The 20,088-nt window shown below is 48.9% G+C and overlaps 1 protein-coding gene across 14 annotated transcripts in view; it reads left to right on the plus strand.

The window, feature by feature from the left end:
* The first annotated feature begins 18,649 nt into the window (after positions 1-18,649).
* The window catches only part of PRRC2B (proline rich coiled-coil 2B), a 53,554-nt gene continuing 52,115 nt past the window's right edge, over positions 18,650-20,088 (plus strand). For 10 of the 14 annotated variants that reach the window (XM_053282527.1, XM_053282530.1, XM_053282531.1 and 7 more), the window contains exon 1: positions 18,650-18,976. The gene's annotated coding sequence lies outside the window, so the exon portion shown is untranslated. The remainder of the gene's footprint in view (positions 18,977-20,088) is intronic. The other 4 variants (XM_053282534.1, XM_053282535.1, XM_053282533.1 and 1 more) reach the window with 1 other exon arrangement.

The following is a 20,088-nucleotide window of genomic DNA, read 5'->3' on the forward strand; positions in this document are numbered from 1 at the left end:
CTTTCCATCGCAGCCAGGAGCGTAGCTACCATTGAGCGGATGGGTTCAAAGAACACGGGCCACCAGCTCCTGAGGGCCCCCCTGCTCCATCCCTCCCTATTTTCTTCATTATCTCCCTTACTCTGGGGGGCATCCAGGGGAGGGGCAAACATGGCCCCCTCTCCCCTAGCTACGGCCTGGATTACAACCCAACCCAAAGATGGAGGCCTAACGGAGCTGCAGAGCTAAACAAAAAATAAAACTTGCTCTATCTGTAGGGAAACAGCTATATCACACCCCTCTCTGCTCAGTCTATCAGCAACCTGTTGAGGCGCTCCACACGAGCAGAAGTTTACAAGCAGTCTTGAACTCCCCACACTTGCACTTAGACTACTGAGCTCATTTATATGCAGTGTGCAGGATTTTTTTACATTCCAGTTATAGCAGTTTCAAGCCACCTAATGGCGCAGCGGGGAAATGACTTGACTAGCAAGCCAGGGGTTACCAGTTTGAATCCCTGCTGGTCTGTTTCCCCGACAATGGGAAACACCTATATTGGGCAGCAGCGATATAGGAAAGATGCTGAAAAGCATCCTCTCACACTGTGCGGGAGGAGACAATGGGAAACCCCTCTTGTATTCTACCAAAGACAACCATAGGGCTCTGTGGGAGCCAGGAGTTGACACCAACTTGACGGCACCATCTTTCCTTTTCTTTCTTTATAGCAGTTTCGGGCATTACAACAAAACAGTATTACAGGATATACTTCATATGGCTGAACGTAGGAGGCCTGCCTTCTTCTGAAGCAGGCCGTTGATTGAGCTAGTTCAGCATCTCTCCAGGGAGTTCCAAAGAGGAGTCTTTCCTAGCCCTACCTGGAGATGTCAGGGGTTGAATTTGGGACTGCTGTGTCTGTGCTTTAAAAAAAAAAAATGGTGAGGAAACAACTCTTTTCTTAAAATTAGATTCTACTTTTTAAAAACTAGAGCTTAGAAATGTTTGTGCTCTTTAACTGGGGGGCAAAAACTACCCAAGCAAAGAAGACAGAAATACTAAAAAGTGTGCTTTATTTATTGATTTGATTTGATTTATATACCACCTTCCAAAAACCCCTGGAATACCAGGGCAACAATTTAAAACAGTTTACAGTAGTTTAGAAACCCTGGAAGGCCAGGCCAAACAGATAGGTTTTAAGGGCTCTCCTGAAAGACGGTAATGAACTCAAATTATGGATTTCTGCCAGGAGTACTTTCCACAGCCCAGGAGCAGCTACAGAGAAGACCCGCCTCTGAGTCGCCACCAGATGAACTGGTGGTAACTGGAGACGGACCTCCTCAGATGACCTTAACGTGCTGGTGGGGATTGTGCAGAAGAAGGCGCTCTCTAAGATAACTCGGACCTAAGCCGTTCAGGGCTTTAAAGGGAATAACCAGCACCTTGTGTTTTGCCCAGAAACATATCGACAGCCAGCGTAACTGTTTCAGACAGGCATCATATGGTCTCTCCGGGTTGCCCCAGTCTGGCTGCCGCATTTTGAACTAACTGAAGTTTCCGGACTGCGTACAAAGGCAGCCCCACGTAGAGCACATTGCAATAGTCAAGCTGGGAGGTTACCAGCTGATGCACCACTGCTTTAAGGTCATCCTCTTCAAGGAATGGGCGCAGCAGTCAAATCAGCCAAAGCTGATAGAAAGGACTCCTTGGCCATGGCCTCCACCTGAGATACCAGGGTGAGGCCTGGGTCCAGGAGTACTCCCAAGCTGCGCACCTACTACTTCTGAGGAAGTGTAACCCCATCCGGCACAGGAAGATCTAACTCACCCCTCAGATTCTGAGCCCCCACAAGGAACACCTCCGTCTTGCTTGGATTCAGCTCCAATTTGTTATCCCCCATCCAGCTCATTGCTGTCTCAACCCTCTCTTGGAGATGCTGCCAGGGAGGGAACTTGGAACTTTCTGCATGCAAGCAGGCAGATGCTCTGCCCAGGGAAGATCTCACAGTGCTCACACTTCTAGTCTCCCATTCAAATGCAGCCAGGGCAGACCATGCTGTAGCTAAGGAGACAAGTCATGCTTGCTTCCACAAGACCAGCTCTCCTCCCTTTCAGACCACCTTTCATTTCCGTTCACAACAGCTGGGGTGCTAAAGGCTGCAGATCCGGCAGGGTTGCCAACTCTGATTGAAGCTATTCCTGGAGATCTGTTTTCCTCCAATATTTCCCCGGTAGTTTTCACAAGATCCAGCCATTAAAAATATTCAGGGTTGCTTTCAAAAGTCACCTGGAGATTGGGGCAGATTCCTGGAGTCTCTGGGCCAATCCTGGGAAGTTGGCAACCCTATAGGGTTGTTGTGAAAATAGAAAGAAAGAAAAGGACCATGTGCGCTCTCCTGAGTTCATTGGAAGAGTAATGGTAGCGTTACCATCTCTGACTGAAGGTCCCACCCCAAATATATTTTTCCTACCTAGCAGCTGTACTCAGCTCTTTAATAAGGGAGGAGGAAAATCCCTCTTACTCAGCGGGAGCATTGCAGACAATCACTTTCCCCCACCTCCTTCCTTGCTTTTTATTCACACATGATTGTGTGAGCTGGCTTACTGAGTTTGACCTCTGCCTGCTTGCTAATCCCTGGTGTCTGTTGTCAGTGCTTTCTTTCGACACTTGAAGTCCATGGCTGGGTGTATGCACGAGAGAGAAATCTGTTTTCCGGAGCTGAATAAGACTTTGCCGAGAGTCAAAGGCGCATCTCAGCAAAGTGTCTGAGCGTGGAGGCCACCCTGGGGATTGCCGCGCTTGCCTTGCTCTGCCACAGCACACATTGAATTTGCTTCGGTCTCTATAGCAACAGCCAGCATATGCAGGACCTCTGCCTTCCTCCCGCTAACCCATCAGAGTTTACCAACTTTGCATGAGCAAAGCAGGGGCAGCATTTTGCTCAGCAACTGTGGTGGCATCTGCACAAAATTCAATGGGGTGGAAGACTCTAGAAACCCTCACATTGCCAGAGAACTGGAGTGAGGCTACGTGCCCTTCAAGGCCTGAGGACAAGACTTTGCCCTTGTCCTTCAACTCGAGTCCCTCAAGGACCCAGCAATTAGGGCAGAGAGCCTCCAGTAGCAGTGTTCTGGGTTAATCCATTCCTTGATCCAGGACAGCTCCTGAATGGTGCTTTAGTTATATTTAATCCAGTCCTAGACTGGAGGTAGGCAGAGAAGCCACAAGAGCAAAGAAAGCAGTTTGCACTGGCTTTTCTGTAAATCTCTCTCTCTATATATATATATATATTTATCTAAGGAGTACCCGTTGCGAATCCCATGTGTGGCAGCTCTCGTGAGAGTTCACGAGCGAGCTGACATCAGGGGGAGAGGAAAGCGGCAGCACCGGCAGTCAGGCTTGTGAGTGAGGCAGGAAACAAAATGGCGTGGGTGGGGTGAGAGAAAACGGCAGCGATGGGTGGGCAGGGGAAGAAAATGGCAACCAGCAAGTGGGCGGGGGAAGAAAACGGGGGCAGGCAGAGAAGAAAACAGCGGTGGTAGGTGGGGAAAGAAAATGGGGGGGGGGACTAGAGGTGCAGGTGCTTTGCTCCCTGCCCAGCTAGTAATACTTATTTCATTAAGCTATTAATGTTCTTAATTCTACTCCACTGCCTGGTCCTCTTTCCTCCAAATTCAACACCTCCGAGAGTGGTTGTAGTCAGTGCAAATCAGGGCAAATTCACAAAAGCTGTTATTATTATTAATAATAATATTTATACCCTGCCCCTCCAGTACAATACTGCTCAGCAGTGTTCCCTCTAAGGAATGCACGTGTGCATGCGCTCACTCATTTTTTGATGTCTGCTGAATTAATTTTAGATCCTGCTCAAGTTGAATCAGGAAGGCATTCAGAAATGCACGTGTGCGCACACTGCCTTGACAAATAACCCATCCCCAAGCAGTGTAGGGATTTATAGGTCGGGACCAGCACTTTGAATCAAGCCAAGAAGCAAACTGGCAACCATTGAAGCTGCTGCAGGATAAGTGTGATCCTTGAGGAGCAACTAGGACTCACTAGCATCCTTGTAGCAGCAGTCTGGACCAGCTGAAGCTTCCGAACCATCTTCAAGGGTGGCCCCACACAGAGCGCATTGCAGTAGTCCAACCTGGATGTTACCAAAGCACGAGTGACTGAGGTCAGGTCCGACTTCTTGAAGTAGTAGGGTCACAGCTGGTGTATCGGCTTTTCCTTCCCTTCTCTTCTTTCCCCACCCCTCCCTTTGCCTTCCTCCAGAGAAAATGTGGCACCAACCACCAAAGCTAGCTAGCAACTTACATAACCCTGTAGTTAATTCCAGGACGCTATCCAGATTAGTTGCTCAACAGCAGCAAAACGCTTCCGTTGAGGCAAATTGCATTCGAAACGTAAACAGCAGGGAGAGCAGTCTCACGGAAACGAACCACCCGAAAAAACAGCAATTTATTTACGCCGGATATACGGCATCATAGCACTGTATTACATCGATTAAATCCGAAACAAGGCATCAGAAATGTGAATGGCACCCTGCTGTCAGCATCAGGAATGCGGTGGTCACAGCACAGGAAGTGTGGAAGCACACTTCCGAGATGCGTCCTGACCCCGTTGCAGGGTCTAATCTGGAAAGCGCCCAGGACTTTGTTAGAATAACTTCTGACCTGTCCTGGACTCCAGCTCAACCTCTGGTGCTCAGAGGTGTTTGATGTTCCAGCTTCCTTGCCTCTCTCTCGGAGCTCCCTCTTGCCTTCACCCTGATCCCTGCTGCTTCTGAAATTTTGGCTAGGCTAACCACTCCCATTTGGAGTAGGATAGGAGCAGGATTTAGGCTCGTGAAATGCAGGAACCAGCTTGTTGGGGACCGTGCTCACTCCCGGAGATGAAGCAGCAATTGGCTGCCGCCTGGAAGCAAGGATCTCGCCATTCCGCAAAACTGCAGAGAAGCTTCTGGCACGATAAAGCATCCTGCAATAACACGTCAGTGCAGTTGAAAAATGCAGTCCTGCACAATAGTGGCCATCCAATTTTAATTTTTTTTTTTAAAGTCCCTTAGTTATTAGCAGTTTGAGCTTTTAAAATGTGCATCAGGGCTCCAGTACAAATGACAATCCAGGGATGGTCTGCCTCGCTGCCCACGCAGAGAAGCAATAATGTTGGAATGCTACATCCTGTGAGCGCCATAAGATGCCTCCAGCTCTGGACTTTAAGGCTGATTAAATTCAGTTGCAAAAAAGATTTTAATTTGTATAGAGATGAAGAGCACTGAGCATATCTCAAATCTGGATTATAACTCCAGGCATGTAGGGAGGGATGAGCACACAGAGAGAGTGTCGCAGACAGAGCTTAATTTCTTTGCTCTCGGTTAGTCTTGCAAGCTGTTTTCATGTGCTCTTTGAGCCTGTACGTATTGTGAGCTGGTTAATGAGGAGGCCGTTGGTGAATTCTCTCTCTCTCTCTTTGGGGACATTAGGCACTTAGGAAGCTGCCATATACTGAGTCAGACCATTGGTCCATCTAGCTCAGTATTGTCTACACAGACTGGCAGCAACTTCTCCAAGATGTCAGGCAAGGAATATTTGCAGCTGTACTTGGAGATGCTGCCAGGGATTGAACCTGGGACTAGGGGGATGTGCACGAATCAATTTTTTTGATTCGATGTGTACCCGAATCGAATCACCCCTGATTTGTTTTGGGTCCGAATCTGACCAGCTAGTACAGGGGTCATTTGTTTTGTCCACAAATCTCTCGAAACAGGTAGATTCGGGTACAAATTGTTTTCCAAATCGATTTGCAGAGACAGCAGGAGCAGGCAATGATTCAATCAGCGGCAGGAAGGGGGTAGAGAAAAATTCTCTTCTCTTTTCCTCAAATCAGGAAAGCAGGAACAAAAATGGGAGAATTCACTCCAGGCAGCAGGCAGGAAAGGCAAAGCAAGGCAAAGCAAAGCACCTCTGGCTCTCTCTCTCTCTCTCTCTCTCTTCTCCCACGAGGCAGAAAGGCAGAATGGTGTCTGGCTGCCTCCTTAAGTACATTTGAAAATCCCTCCTTCAAACTCTCCCAACCCTTGTCCCTTCTTTGACCCTCCCCCTAGCCAATGCAGGGCCAGTCACCCCTGGCAACACAAGGTTTGAATGGAAACGAGCCAATCTGGAACCAGGGCGGAATCGCCAGTCAATCATTGCACACTATAAGTCTATAAGTCTATACCAGGCATCCTCAAACTGCGGCCCTCCAGATGTTGCTGAACTACAACTCCCAGCATCCCTAGACACAATTTTTTGTGGCTGGGTATGCTGGAAGTTGTAGTTCAGCAACATCTGGAGGGCCGCAGTTTGGGGATGCCTGGTCTATACTATACGATACACTATAAGGGGGTGGGGAGACTATGCTATACACTTATAAGACAGTGTCTTATAAGGCACACAGCACTGCATGTCCTCAAATGGCAGGAACATTTTCCCCAAAGTCCTGTAATACTGTCAGGGGGCAGTGTAATTCTGTCTCTCAGCTGGAAGAATAATCCTGCAGAGGACACACTGTGTTTTGTACGTGGATTTATTAACACTGTTATGCAAGAATGCATTTTGCTGGTGCTGCAGGAAAGGTTTCTCTTTGGTGCCTCTCTGCCAGGTCTCCTGGGTGGTTTGCCAATGCAGTTTCCCTGCAATGCCAATGAGACCCAGAATCACTATTAAACCCACGTTTTGCAATTCTATATGTATAGGGTTGGGTTGTTTTTTTAAATAGCAACTGTCTTGCTATGTTTTTAGAAAGGTCTTAAAACAGTTTTGCAGGAGCCTCATGGTGCAGTGTGGAAATGACTTGATTAGCAAGCCAGAAGTTGCCAGTTCGAATCCCCACTGGTCTGTTTCCCAGACTATGGGAAACACGTATATCGGGCAGCAGCGATATAGGAAGATACGGAAAGGCATCATCTCATACTGCACGGGAAGAGGCAATGGTCAACCCCTCCTGTATTCTACCAAAGACAACCACAGGGCTCTGTGGGCACCGGGAGTCGACACTGACCCGAGGGCACAACTTTATTTTTACCCTTTAATCCAGATTGGTATCGCTGCATTGTGGGGGCGAAGAGAGTGTAACCCTTTTGTGCTGCATCGCAGCCCTGATGGGGAAAAAACCCATCTCCCCAAACTATTCACATTTGTACCCTGCCAAAGAGCTCAACGGGCATATTGCCTTCTCCGCATGGCCTCTTTCATTCCTGGACCTCAGTCTCTCCTTAAGGAGGACCTTCCTTAAAAGCACTGCAAGTGACCTACTACCACACCTTCCCCAACCACAAACCTCTCCCCCTGCTCACCGTTGTTTTGCTGGAACAAAGCAAAGTTCGGAGAGATGTCCATGTGTGCAATCTGTTAATCCCGATAAACTGAGCTCATCGCGTCATTTTTCTGCAAGAGTGGCTAAAAAGAGAAGCCAATCTGCATACAGTTTACAGTTAAAGACAAAGATTGACATGATGAGGAAAATCACTCATTTTTGATGCCCCATTGAAATTAAGAAGACAAGGTGGAAAGAGATGGTCTTGTGGTCGTGAGCATGAATTGTCCCTTTTGCGGAGCAGGGCCTGCCTTGGTTTGTATTTGGATGGTGACTACATGCGAGCACTGGAAGATGGGGTCGTAGCTCAGTGGAAGAGAATCTGCATGCTTGCATGTCTATCTAGCTCAGTATTGTCTTCATAGACTTGGCAGCGGCTTCTCCAAGGCTGCAGGCAGGAGTCTCTCTCGGCCCTCTCTTGGAGATGCTGCCAGGGAGGGAACTGGGAACCTTCTGCTCTTCCCAGAGCGGCTTCATCCCTTGAGGGGAATCTCTTAGTTCTCACACATAAAGTCTCCCATTCATATGCAACCAGGGTGGACCCTGCTTAGCTATGGGGATAAGGCATGTCTGCTACCACAAGACCAGCTCTCTTCCCTTAAAAAATTAAAAAAAATCATTCATTCATTCAGATTCTATACCGCCCTTCCAAAAATGGCTCAGGGCGGTTACACAGAGAAATAAGAAATAAATAAGATGGAGCCCTGTCCCCAAAGGGTTCACAATCTAAAAAGAAACAGACGATAGACCCCAGCAACAGTCACTGGAGGTCCTGTCCTGGGAGTGGATAGGGTCAGTTACTCTCCCCCTGCTCAATAAAGAGAATCGCCACGGTAAAAGGTGCCTCTTTGCCAAGTGAGCAGGGCTAACTAAAGTGGTTCAGGGCAGTTCTGCTTCGAACTTGCTAATTGGCTAAAAGTAATTACATAGCCGGTGCCTCACGTTGATTTGCAGAATATTTACAGGAAAGCATTTGCTTAGGATTTCCGCCCATGTCAATCTCCCTGTCAGTCTTTCCATTGTAATTGTGGAAATGATGGTGTTGAAATTCCACATCATTTGGAGGAGATCAGGAAGACGTATTTGTCTCTGCAAAGATCTGTCCAGCAAAGCCTGGAATGTTTACTTGCCAAAGCGGGGATTTAAAAGCAGTCCGTTTTGTTCTGGCAGCTGCAAAATGCAACCAGATTTAGTGTGATGTCCATGCTGTACCCTCTGAATTGGATGCTTTCCAGCGTATCTTGCATTGCTGGATTCTCAGTTAATGTTTATATATCTTCCATATTAAAATAATTTTGCTAGGGCTCACGGCTAAGACGGATGCATGTTAAAAGTGATTTTGATTTCTCCCTGAATCTGGGCTCTGAATCAAAAGTCAAAGCAGGCCATGGAGGGCGAAGCAGCATTTGTGCAACTGCTTATACGAGGACAGATTGAAGCACAGAATTCTGAGAGTTATATCAAGCGTCTTATTGGGTTGCCGTCTATGGGCATCCGTGCCAGACTACCAAATAGATTGTGCAAATCCAGAAATCCCTAGTTAATTGCTTGCTTTGCTGGGGGAAGGGAAGGGGAAGCAGGAATCTTATGCTGAGTGAAGTGGACGGAGGCTTCTTCCTTCATGGGGGGGAAACTGCCCGTATAGCTGAAGCTCTTAAATGTGGCATTTGGACAAACTGGCAATTAACACCAGAGGCCATTTGTTTGAGCCTCACAAATGGCCCTCGAGATTCTGACTTCATTAATTAATGCTGGGGACAAAATGGAATGCTTGGTGCTGAAGGTAACAGTTTTGACGGTGTTGCAAATGCCACTGCCCCTGCGTTTTCTTTAAAAGGTGTGCGATTTGACTTGGCTCTGGGGGCGCAGTTCACATTGTCTTCGTTTATTTATTAAAATAAACAAATACCAAAAAATCAACAATGCAAACATACACAATAACAGCTTAAACAGTCGCACACGCACACACGCACACACACACACACACACAAACACACAAAGGAAGTTGTGTGTGTGGAAGGGCAATCATATGACAATGCAAGATGTTTAATATAAAATTGCTATTGCGTGCTTATATATATGGTTCCATTTCAAAAGTTAGCCCCCTGCCAACTGAGCACAGAGACACCTTTTAAAGTGGTGACCCTCTTAAATTTAGCAGGGGGAGAGCAACTGGCCCTCTCCAACCCCAGCACAGCATCCCTCCAGTGGCTGTTGCTGGTGTCCATCTTATGTTTCTTTTTAGATTGTGAGCCCTTTGGGGACAGGGGACCATGTTAATTAATTATGTATTATTTATTTTTCTATGTAAACCGCTTTGAGAACTTTGGATGAAGAGTGGTATATAAATATTAGTAATAGTAGTAATTGCAGTAGTAGTAACATGAAATTCAAAAAATTAAAGAGTGTCAGTTCTCCTGACACTCTCTGATGTGAACCACGGAAGGAATGAGCAAGTTCCTTTCGTTCCCTCCATTTGGGAGAATACCTTTTCTTAAGGCACTCTCTAGAAAAGCGCTTTGCACAGGTGCAGAGAGAGAGAGCCCTCCGCTTGATCCACTTAACATGTTCCAGAACTCTGGCTGAAATTAAGCTGCGTGGCGGTGTCAGCTACTAAGGTCAGCCAAGTGCTGGGCTCTTCTCACTTTCCCATTTGTCCCCGTCAATTTGAAAGGAGCGAGGAATCTCTCTTGCCCTCCCTCCCTATCTCTGTCTCTCCTTCCTTCCTTCCTCTCTCTCCCCCTCCCTATCTCTGTCTCTCCTTCCTTTCTCTATCTCTCCTTCCTTCCTTCCTCTCCTTTCCTCCCTATCTCTGTCTCTCCTTCCTTCCTTCCTCTCTCTCCCCCTCCCAATCTGTCTCTCCTTCCTTCCTTCCTCTCTCTCCCCCTCCCTATCTCTGTCTCTCCTTCCTTCCTTCCTCTCTCTCCCCCTCCCTATCTCTGTCTCTCCTTCCTTCCTTCCTTCCTTCCTCTCTCTCCCCCTCCCTATCTCTGTCTCTCCTTCCTTTCTCTATCTCTCCTTCCTTCCTTCCTCTCTCTCCCCCTCCCTGTCTCTGTCTCTCCTTCCTTCCTTCCTTCCTCTCTCTCCCCCTCCCTATCTCTGTCTCTCCTTCCTTTCTCTATCTCTCCTTCCTTCCTTCCTTCCTTCCTTCCTTTCTCTATCTCTCCTTCCTTCCTTCCTTCCTTTATCTCTATTTCCCTATCTATCTTTATACAAAACCAGCCAGCCATCACAGCCTCTGCATCTTGTGATCCTCCAGTCTGAGCGCTTCTCTGACTCAGCAGGTTATTAATAACAGACAGGGCCCATCCTGGCAGCTGTTCTGCTGCTGCACTTCATCCCCGCCAGCCCCAGCCTCTCCTCTGGCCCCTCCTCTAGAGGCCACAGAATGCAGAGCACCATTTTTGACCAAGGTTGAAGCCTCTGCAGCACCGAGCTCTCCCTCAGCCCGGGGGTCCTAGCAAAATGAGGCAAGTTTTGCGGAAAAACTGGGCTGGGCAGTATCCCATCCCCGGGAGCAGCTGCTGTTCCGTGTGCAAAAGAGGCACCCGGGCTCTTTCCAGATTAGACCCTGCAACAAGGTCACGGCATATCTCTGAAGTGTGCTTCCACACTTCCTGTGTTTGTGACACCGCAGTCCCGACACTGACAGCAGGGCGCTGTTCCGATTTCCGATGCCTTGTTCCGAATTAAATCGCTGCGATATAGAGCTAGGACATCATATACCCAGCTTAAAAGGTCTGCTGTTTGTTCGGGTTGTTAGTTTCCCCAAGACTGCTCCCCGTGCTGGTTATGTTTGAAAGTGATTGGCCTGAACAGAAGCATTTTGCTGCTGTTGAGTGGCTAATCTGGAAAGCTCCCTGGAGAAGTTCTGGAAAGCAACCAGCAAAGGAGATAGAAGCAGCTCTGCTCTTCATGTGCACCTTGACCTCACTCACAGGAGGGCCCCCTGCGATCAATGAGATCAGGTGCACATGGAGAGCAGTTCTGGCCAGGGTGGTCAGTAAGCATGAGCAGGAAATCAACAAAGGGCACACTGAAAAACAACTACTTTGTTGATTTCCTGCTCATGCTTCCTGACCAACCTGGCCAGAACTGGATAGTTAAGACATCCTGCATGCCAAATGGAGGCTCACTGCACCAGGGATGAACTGTAAGCAGCAGCTACAGGAGAGTCAGGACCAAAGGACCAAACCCAGGAGTCAGGACTGAAGCCAGGATTGAGGCAGCAGCAGGAAACGAGTCAGGACCAGGAAGGAAGCCAGGAGTCAGGACTGAAGGAAGCCAGGAGTCAAGGCTCTTCGTAGTCCTTTCTTGTCCCAGAAATCGAGTTGGCATGACCTCCGAAATTCCGGGTTTCACCCAGATTTTAAGCATCTCACCCAGATTGCTTAGCTCACCCAGATCTCCCAAATTTCAGCTTTCATTAAAAGGAAAAGGGGGCGGGGGGAAAGCTAAGCTCTAGCCCTTGCAGAAGCAGAGTAATGGAGCAAAACGTGTAGTCACTATTCAGTTCAGAAATTATTTTCCAGCCAATTTATATAGTATGCAAATTAGGCAACTGTATTTGAAAAGCCAGAATTTGGCCACCCTACCCCGAAGGCTCCAATGGCTATCCTGGGTAGGCCTGAGACTCCTTTCCTCCTTGCTGTGATGATGCTCCAGGGAGTTTTACACACAGCAGGTTTTTACCATGGGTTTATGGGGAGGCTTTACTGCGAACTCAAAGTTGTCCCAAAATACCGGCCCTAGTGGGTTTTTTTTAACCCCAGATATAAATCGAGCTACACTCTAACATGCAGTGAAAAACACAAATTGTGTGTGAACTGCTCCCCGATAACTTGCAGGGACTTGGGGTCAATCTAGCCAAGATGTGAACGCATCCCCTCCGTTCCAGAGGAGATGCAAATTAAAGCACCGTGTGAAAAGGTTCCAGGCGGCAACTCGAGGCTCTCAGCTCCAGCTCAGGCAGGCTCTGACACCCAGAAGCGGTTGTTTGTCTCCCACATACTATCCCTGAACATGGAGGCTCCATTTAGCCATTGTGGCTAATAGTCGCTGATAAACTCTTCTTGGCGCTTTCCAAATTAGACCCTGCAATGGGGTCACGGCAGATCTCAGAAGTGTGCTTCCACACTTCCTGTGTTGTGACATCACAGTCCCTACGCGGACAGCAGGGGGCCGTTCACATTTCCAGTGCTTTGTTTCAGATTTAATCACTGTGATATAGAGTTAAAGGTAAAGTGTGCCGTCAAGTCAGTGTCAACTCCTAGAGACCACAGAGCCCTGTGGCTGTCTTTGGTAGAATACAGGAGGGGTTTAGCCTAAAAAAGTTGCTGTTTTACTGAACTAATTTGTTGTATACCCTTCATTGTATGGCTTGTACATAACATGGCGGGGATCTTATTGTTTCTTATTTGCAAGAATATAAGCTCAAACCTTGCTCTTAGGGACTGTCCAGTGGGATTGCTCATTGACAGCTTTCTGTATGGTCTTTATCACAGACCGCCCTCAAGTGGTCAGAAGTGTGCATATTCCAACCACAAACAAAACTGAAATAAGTATACAGGAGGCCCTCGTTTTTTCTGTGGGGTTGTTTTCTGTGGTTTCGCTTATTTGCAGTTGATAAACATACCAGGTCTTGTTTTCTGTGGTATAGGGCTGCAGCTGTTTGTGGGTTTTGTGAGTGTTAGTTTCACATTTAGCATGTGCTTTATATGGGTTGAGTGAGGAGTTTTGAGGGTTGTTGGAGAGTGCGTCTTGGAGGAGTTTGGAGTGCTTTGGGGTGGATTTTTGGAGCTGCTGCTCAGGGTAAAGTCCAGGTCATCTTTGGGATTGTTCCTCGAGGGTCTGTGTGCTTCGTACAGTACTGCATTGGACAATACAGTACTGTTCTGTGCCTTATATTGTACAGTACTGAGTCAGACCATTGGTCTATCTAGCTCAGTACTGTATTGTCTACCCAGACTGGCAGCAGATTCTCCAAGGTTGCAGGCAGGAGTGTCTCTCAGGCTTGTCTGGAGACGCCAGGGAAGGAACTGGAACCTCCTGCATGCAAGCATGAAGGTGTTCTTCCCTGAGTGGCCTCATCCCCTAAGGGGAATCTCTTACATTATCTCCCATTCAAATGCAAACCTGCTTTGCAAAAGGGACTAAGTTGGGTTGGGGTGGGCCATTACTGCGAGAGTTGGGGAGTTGGAGGTTGGGACAGCTAGACTTTTATTAGAGAATGTTTAACATATGGTTTACAAAAGCAACAGTGAATAGAATTTCCCGATAAAACACGGCCGCGTACTAACGAATGTGTGGTTGCAATGGTAGAAAGAATATAGCACTGTACGCAAGTTCCTACGGGTTTGGGTAGAGTCCGGTTAAAAGAGTTAAGTGAGAGGAATGTCCCAAAGGTCCAAGGGAGGGACAGAACCCAGCCTCACCTTGCGTGTGGCTGGCAGGGCCATGACAGTCTTCTTCTGCCAATTGCAGCCTCCGGGCGTGGGTCCTTGATGGTGGAGGGTCTTCCCCAGGTCCAGGGGGTCCTCCAGGGGTGTTGTCAGCAGCAGTTCTTGGCGTGGTCAACCACTGTGCTGGCATGGTTCATTTAGCATGCAGATATGTTATAGATCACGTTCCCAAGGCGGGAGGTTACATACATACGTACATACATACATGCAGGTCAAGACAGCCATAAGAAAATAAGTGTCCATCTGAGTTAGTTGCGAGCTGCAAGGCATCGCCAATGTATGAAAGTCCTCCTTCGGTTCCACGCATATGTGGATCTGGACAGAGTCCAGGATAGAGTCCAAGCCAGGAGAGCGGGGGAACCTGGTCTCAACTTGTGGGTGGGAGGTGGCACATCGTCCGGGGTGTCCTCTGGGGGTTTCCGGGTGGTCTGGCATCCTTCTGCTCCCCTTTTGGGATCATTTTGGGTTATTGCGGGGACTTAGGAATTTTCCGAGCAACCTAACCCCCTGATTCCCATAGGTGCAAGGCCAGCAAAGGCCTGGCAACCCCCCACCCCAATGGTTTTGCCATTCACGGCAATAGATGGGAAACTAACCCCCCACGGAAAACGAGGGCCTCTTGAACAGTCTTCCCTCTCACAGGGATTCCCACTGGACTACAACTCCCAGAATCCCCAAGCCAAAGCCATTGCAGCAACTGGGGATTCTGGGAGTTGTAGTCAACCCCATCTGGGAATCCCTGTGAGAGGGAGCACTGCTCCTGAATTTCATCAGCAAAGACCGGCCTGTAGCCTTGTGCTTGCTAAAATAACATAGCACCTCCATGAAGCAAGGTGAGGCAGACGCTGCAGGCACCAGCAAGGCAGCTAGAGGCCCTCTCACCCCCACTTTTTTAAAAAAGGAAGAGGAAGAAGGGGGAAAGAGTGCATGTGACGGCGGTGGTATTTGCCACCCTTGAACAGAAGTCTTGAGTTGCTACTAGGGTGCTTTCCAGATTACACCCTGCAACGGGGTCACGACGCATCTCAGAAGTGTGCTTCCACACTTCCTGTGTTGTGACACCGCAGTCCCTATGCGGACAGCAGGGGGCCGTTCACATTTCCAATGCCTTGTTTTGAATTTAATCGCTGTGATATAGTGCTGTGACGTCGTATATCCGGTGTAAAGAAGTTGCTGTTTTTTCGGGTGGTTAGTTTTTGCAAGACTGCTCCCCCTGCTGTTTACGTTTTGAAAGCGATTTGCCTGAACGGAAGCATTTTGCTGCTGTTGAGCAGCGAATCCGGAAAGCGCCTAGGTCTGGGGGAGGCATTTTGAGAGAAGCAACACCGGGAAAGAAAGAGGGTGTCTTACGCTTACCCTCCCCATGGCTTTCCCCCTGTAAACCCTCTCCCACTTATTTCCCCCACAACTGTGCTTTATTTATTTATTTACTACATTTCTATACCACCTGATATATACAAATCTGGGCGGCGTACACAATTTAAAACACAATATAAAACAGAGTAAAAACAGTTTCACAAAATACAAAGGGGGGGAATAAGGGGGGGGAATAAACAGTTTAAAATTAATTTCAGTTAAAAGCCTGCCGGGATGCATTTTTCCCTGGCACACCCAGGAGAATTATATAGATAGATAGGGACATTCACATTGCCTGGATTGAACCACTTATAAAAAAACATGCCAGGTCAATCAGAAGAATATTATACTTCCTGTCTTCAGTCTACAAACATTCCAGCTGGGGTCGCCAGATTCTGTGCCACAGCATGCCAAATGAGCGGAGCCCAGTTTGTGTGTAGACTCGGAGTGGGTCCAAGGATCTCAAAGGGACTTCAAGGGACGTCTGGCTGCTGTGTGAACGCACACACTCTCTTCTGAAGGAGACTTGGGGTAGAAGCCCTGTGTGTCAGTGCTTCAGGGCGCTTCCCAGACTACAGGCGAGTAAAATACTTTGGCTTGGCAGGGGGGAGCAGTCTTTTCTAGCTTGTGCAAACCTGCCACCATGGGGAAATACGGCGATATTTTTCACCACCTTGTAGTACTGTAAAACAAAGATCAAACTTGAAAGAAGGCTTCGGAAATGTGAATGGCACCTTGCTGATAGCTTAGGACTGTGATGTTGACAGGTAGGCAGGCAGTACGGAAGCACACTTAAGGGACACACAGTGACACTGTTGTGGCGGGTCGTCTGGGAAGTGCCCAGAACAGCTCTTCAGGATAATTTCCACTCTTTGCAAAGCAGCTTGAAAGAAGCACAAGGAGAAAAGAGTCTATTGGCAACCTTCCCTTTCCCCCTCCCCTCCCATGCACCTCTCAAAGCTTGGAAGTGTCCATTTTGAAAGGGGGCCAACTGGCCCCCACTGGGTTTGTGGGGCAAGACAGCATTTTGCACCTCACCTCAGGCACTGCAGTAGCTGGGGGGGGGGGAATCTCTGGTGGACCTCACATCTGTGTAAGGACAAGATTGTTTTGCATGCAGTTTACGTACAGCTTCCACATTAATTCCTACACAGACATTTATTCCATGTAGGAATTTTGTAGCATGGGGAAGAGTCCTAGCTCTCCACTTCAGATGTGAGGGGATGCGGCATACTTAAAACAAAAAGTCGAATCCCTCCTCTTCTGCTTATTTATTTCCACTCTCTCTCCCTACTCCATTACACAGACTATTTTTAATTGGTGCTTCTGTTCACTGTCCTTGATATGTTTCCTTGGAGATGCTCAGGGGAGTTCTGGAGAATGTCTTTATTTATAGTAACAGGTGTGCAGGAGATGAAGTGCAGACCAAACTAGCTATTGTCCCACGGGGAGAATTGTCTGCACACATCACACTACAATACACTTCAAAGCAAGGGGCCTTGTGGTGTAGAGAAGGTGGGAAATTCAGGATTAATTCCTTATTTTGCCATGAAGCTCGCTGAGCACTGTTACTGTTGTGCCAGGCACTCTGTCCTCCTCCCCACCTTATTTTGGGGCCTCAGGCCAAGGAAAAGTGTGGGTGCATGGAGGGCAAGTTGGAAGCGAGCATAATCGGTGACATTGCACAACATCATGACTGATCACATGGCCAGGAAGGCATCAGCCTTAGGTTCCAATTCTCTGTCTTTGTGGAGCTCGAGCCAGATTGAAATAGCCATAAAGATGGCCCTAAACCGGCAGGGATATTTTTTTAATAATTTAATTTATTGAACTTTCCTATCTGTGTAATGTATGCAGAGTGGGCATAAATTACACAATGGGCCTCACCTACCAGTTATCTCACCTAATATAACAGAATGAGGCTGTTCACATGAGCAGCCCTATCCAGGCTTGGGCTGCCCTACCTGGGTAGGAGTGAACACAGGATGCTGCCATATACTGAGTCAGACCATGGGTCTATCTAGCTCAGTATTGTCTTCACAGACTGGCAACGGCTTCTCCAAGGTTGCAGGCAGGAGTCTCTCTCAGCCCTGTCTTGGAGATGCTGCCAGGGAGGGAACTCGGAACCTTCTGCTCTTTCCAGAGTGGCCCCATCCTCTAAGGGGAATATCTTCCAGTGCTCACACATCCAGTCTCCCATTCCTATGCAACCAGGGTGGACCCTGCTTAGCTAAGGGGACAAGTCATGTTTGCTACCACAAGACCAGCTCTCCTCCCATGATGAAGTGCTGGGATCAAGGCCGATCCCGGCATGACCTCTCCGGGTAGCCTGGGAATAGAACTTGACCTTTTACTGAGCAGACACAGAGCTAGGCACCTAGAGCGTCCGACTCACGGGGGAATCCCTCAATGCACTGCGCATGCTGCGAGGTGCATTGTAGGATCCGGACGCATTTTCCCAGCCTCCAGAATGCCACGTGGCTTGCGGCAGCATCGGTCGTGTGGGTGTGCAAGGCACACAGCTGGCATCACTGCTACCTACCTGGGGGGTAGGTAGGTGCTCTCCTGCCGTCCCCACTCCGTCCCCAGAGTATCTGAGTAACAGCCATTGCTTGTTTTATTTCTTTGATTTTTTAAAATTTATTTCTATACCACCCTTCCAAAAATGGCTCAGTGGCTCTTATGATGCCTTTTTGCGACCACTTATTTCTTAACTTTCCATCGGCTTCTTCCTTTTGCTTGTCAGTTCTGTAGAACCTCCCTTGTTTGTGAGATCTTCCTTTCTTAGAATCCAGGGCCTGCTACACAGCATCTGGCCTTCAGCTCATAACTAAGCGGGGACCTCCAAATGAGCCACCCCTTGGCCTCATGGGGGCTGCTGCTGTAGCTCCTCCCCGCCCACCCACCTCCTGGTTTTGCTTTCGGTTTCGCTTTTTTAGCACCCTGCTGCTGCTTCTTCCCTCTGGAAACTTTCTTCTTCTTCTTCTTCTTATTAATACACAAACTACACAATACACAAAGGAATACAATCACAAACTTCCTTCTGGAAACTTTCTTCTTATTATTAATAATAATAAGAATACACAAACTACACAATACACAAAAGAATACACACACCAACTTCCTTCTGGAAACTTTCTTCTTCTTATTATTAATAATAATAATAATTCCTACTGAAACCCATCGGCCGTGCAGCAGCCTAGCCTACTCCTGGGCATGTGGTTGACTCAGAAGAAGGGACTTTCTCTGCACAGGGGCTGACCCCCCCTGCACAAGAAGGTGCCCAAACTGGCCCCCTTGAGAAGGGCTGACTTTGGCCCGGGCCATATTCTCTCTGCTCCCTCCCTTCCTCCCACTCCTCTCCCAATTCCCTCTTCCTCCCGTCTCTCTCCCTCTGCCCCTGTTTGTCTTCTGTGTCTCACGGGCCCTGCTCTTCCCCTCTGCTTCCCCCCCCCGCCCCGCCGCACCCCACGCAGGCGCCTTGCTGCTTTCTCCGGCGGGCCCGGCAGGCGCCGCTGTCCTTTTGCGCAGGCCTGGCTGCTGCGGGCTGAGCTGCTCACTCCAGGCCGGGGATTGACAGGCCTTTCGCAGCAGACGGAGGAGGCGGAGGCGGAGGCGGGCACGGCAGCAACAGACGCGGAGCGAGGCAGCACAGCAGCCGCCGCCGCCGCCGCCAGAAGCCTGGGAGGAGGAGGAGGAGGGAGGAGGAGGTTCTTCCAGCCGCGCCACTTCGGCCTTGCAATCCGCAGCCATCGCGCCCCCCCAGCCCCCGGCCCCCGCCGCCACTTGGCCCCCCAGGCGCATCCGGCTCCCCACAACCACAACAGGTGGGTATTGGGGGTCTCAGGAGGGGCTTGGGGGGCTTTTATTGGGGGCGAGCGCTGGCTGGCGGGGGGGGGGAGGAAAGTGGGCGGCCGGGCGCCTCTAAAATGGAGACTGAGCCAGGCAGGTGGCGAGTTGCAGCCTCGAAGGGGAGCAGGCCGGCCTGCCAGCCCCGCTCCTTGGGGCAGCCCCACACCATGGCGGCCCCCCCCCCCCCACCTTTTGGCTCTTCCATCGGGATCGTCTCCTAGGCATCTTTTGCAAATGCAATGTGGGCCCCCCCCCCGCTTGGATTCCTCTCCTTCCTGCTGCCCCACATAGCAAGAATGCGGCGGCTCGGGCCTCCTTGGGGGGCCTGCAATGCTAATCTTGACGCTTGTAATTTAATTTAATTGGGGGGGGGCGCGGTGGTGGGGGTGATTTTGCAGGCGAGCAATGATGGGAGGGCGTTGGTTTGCCTTGGAAGGGCCTGCCCAGCTTTCGTCTCCCGGCTAAAATGGTCAATAACAATCATCACGTTGTTTGTTATTTTTGCAAAACGTTTGCCGTTTTTGCAAAATGCAAAACCTTGCAAGAGATGCCTCTCTTGCACAGGAGGCTTTTCCTTGGAGCAGATGTGGGGGGCCTCTCGTAACACCCACACCCTCCTCCTCCCTGCCCCCCCCGCCCCACATAATGTCCGTGATTCTGTGCATTTGGGGTCCTGTGAACAGAATCCTGTGTCTGTGTGCGGTTGTTTAAAAAAATCTTCTTTTTCTTTTCATTTATTTAAGCGGTGCCATTTTGTCTTAAGGGTTGTGTTTTGTTTTTTTAAAAATCCGTGTTTGGCTTCCATTGTTTTGGTTGTAGAAGGCCTGGAGATAAGTGTGTGTGTGTGTGTGTGTGTTGTGCATGTGCGTGTGTGTGTTGTGGCTGTTGTAAAAAGCTGTACAACTCTCTCTTGCTTTGGATTTCAGTCTCTGACACACTGCAATACAATTATGTGTTCTTTAAGCAGCATCTTTAAAAAATAGTGCGTATGCGTAGTCTGTCGTTTTGCCGACACACCTGATGTGGGCTACAGAAAATAGTGTTTTAGCCGAGGGATGAAGAAGAAAGCAGCCCTTGTTTTGTGTTG

This window comes from Hemicordylus capensis, chromosome 17, assembly GCF_027244095.1.
Source record: "Hemicordylus capensis ecotype Gifberg chromosome 17, rHemCap1.1.pri, whole genome shotgun sequence".
Lineage (NCBI taxonomy): Eukaryota > Metazoa > Chordata > Lepidosauria > Squamata > Cordylidae > Hemicordylus > Hemicordylus capensis.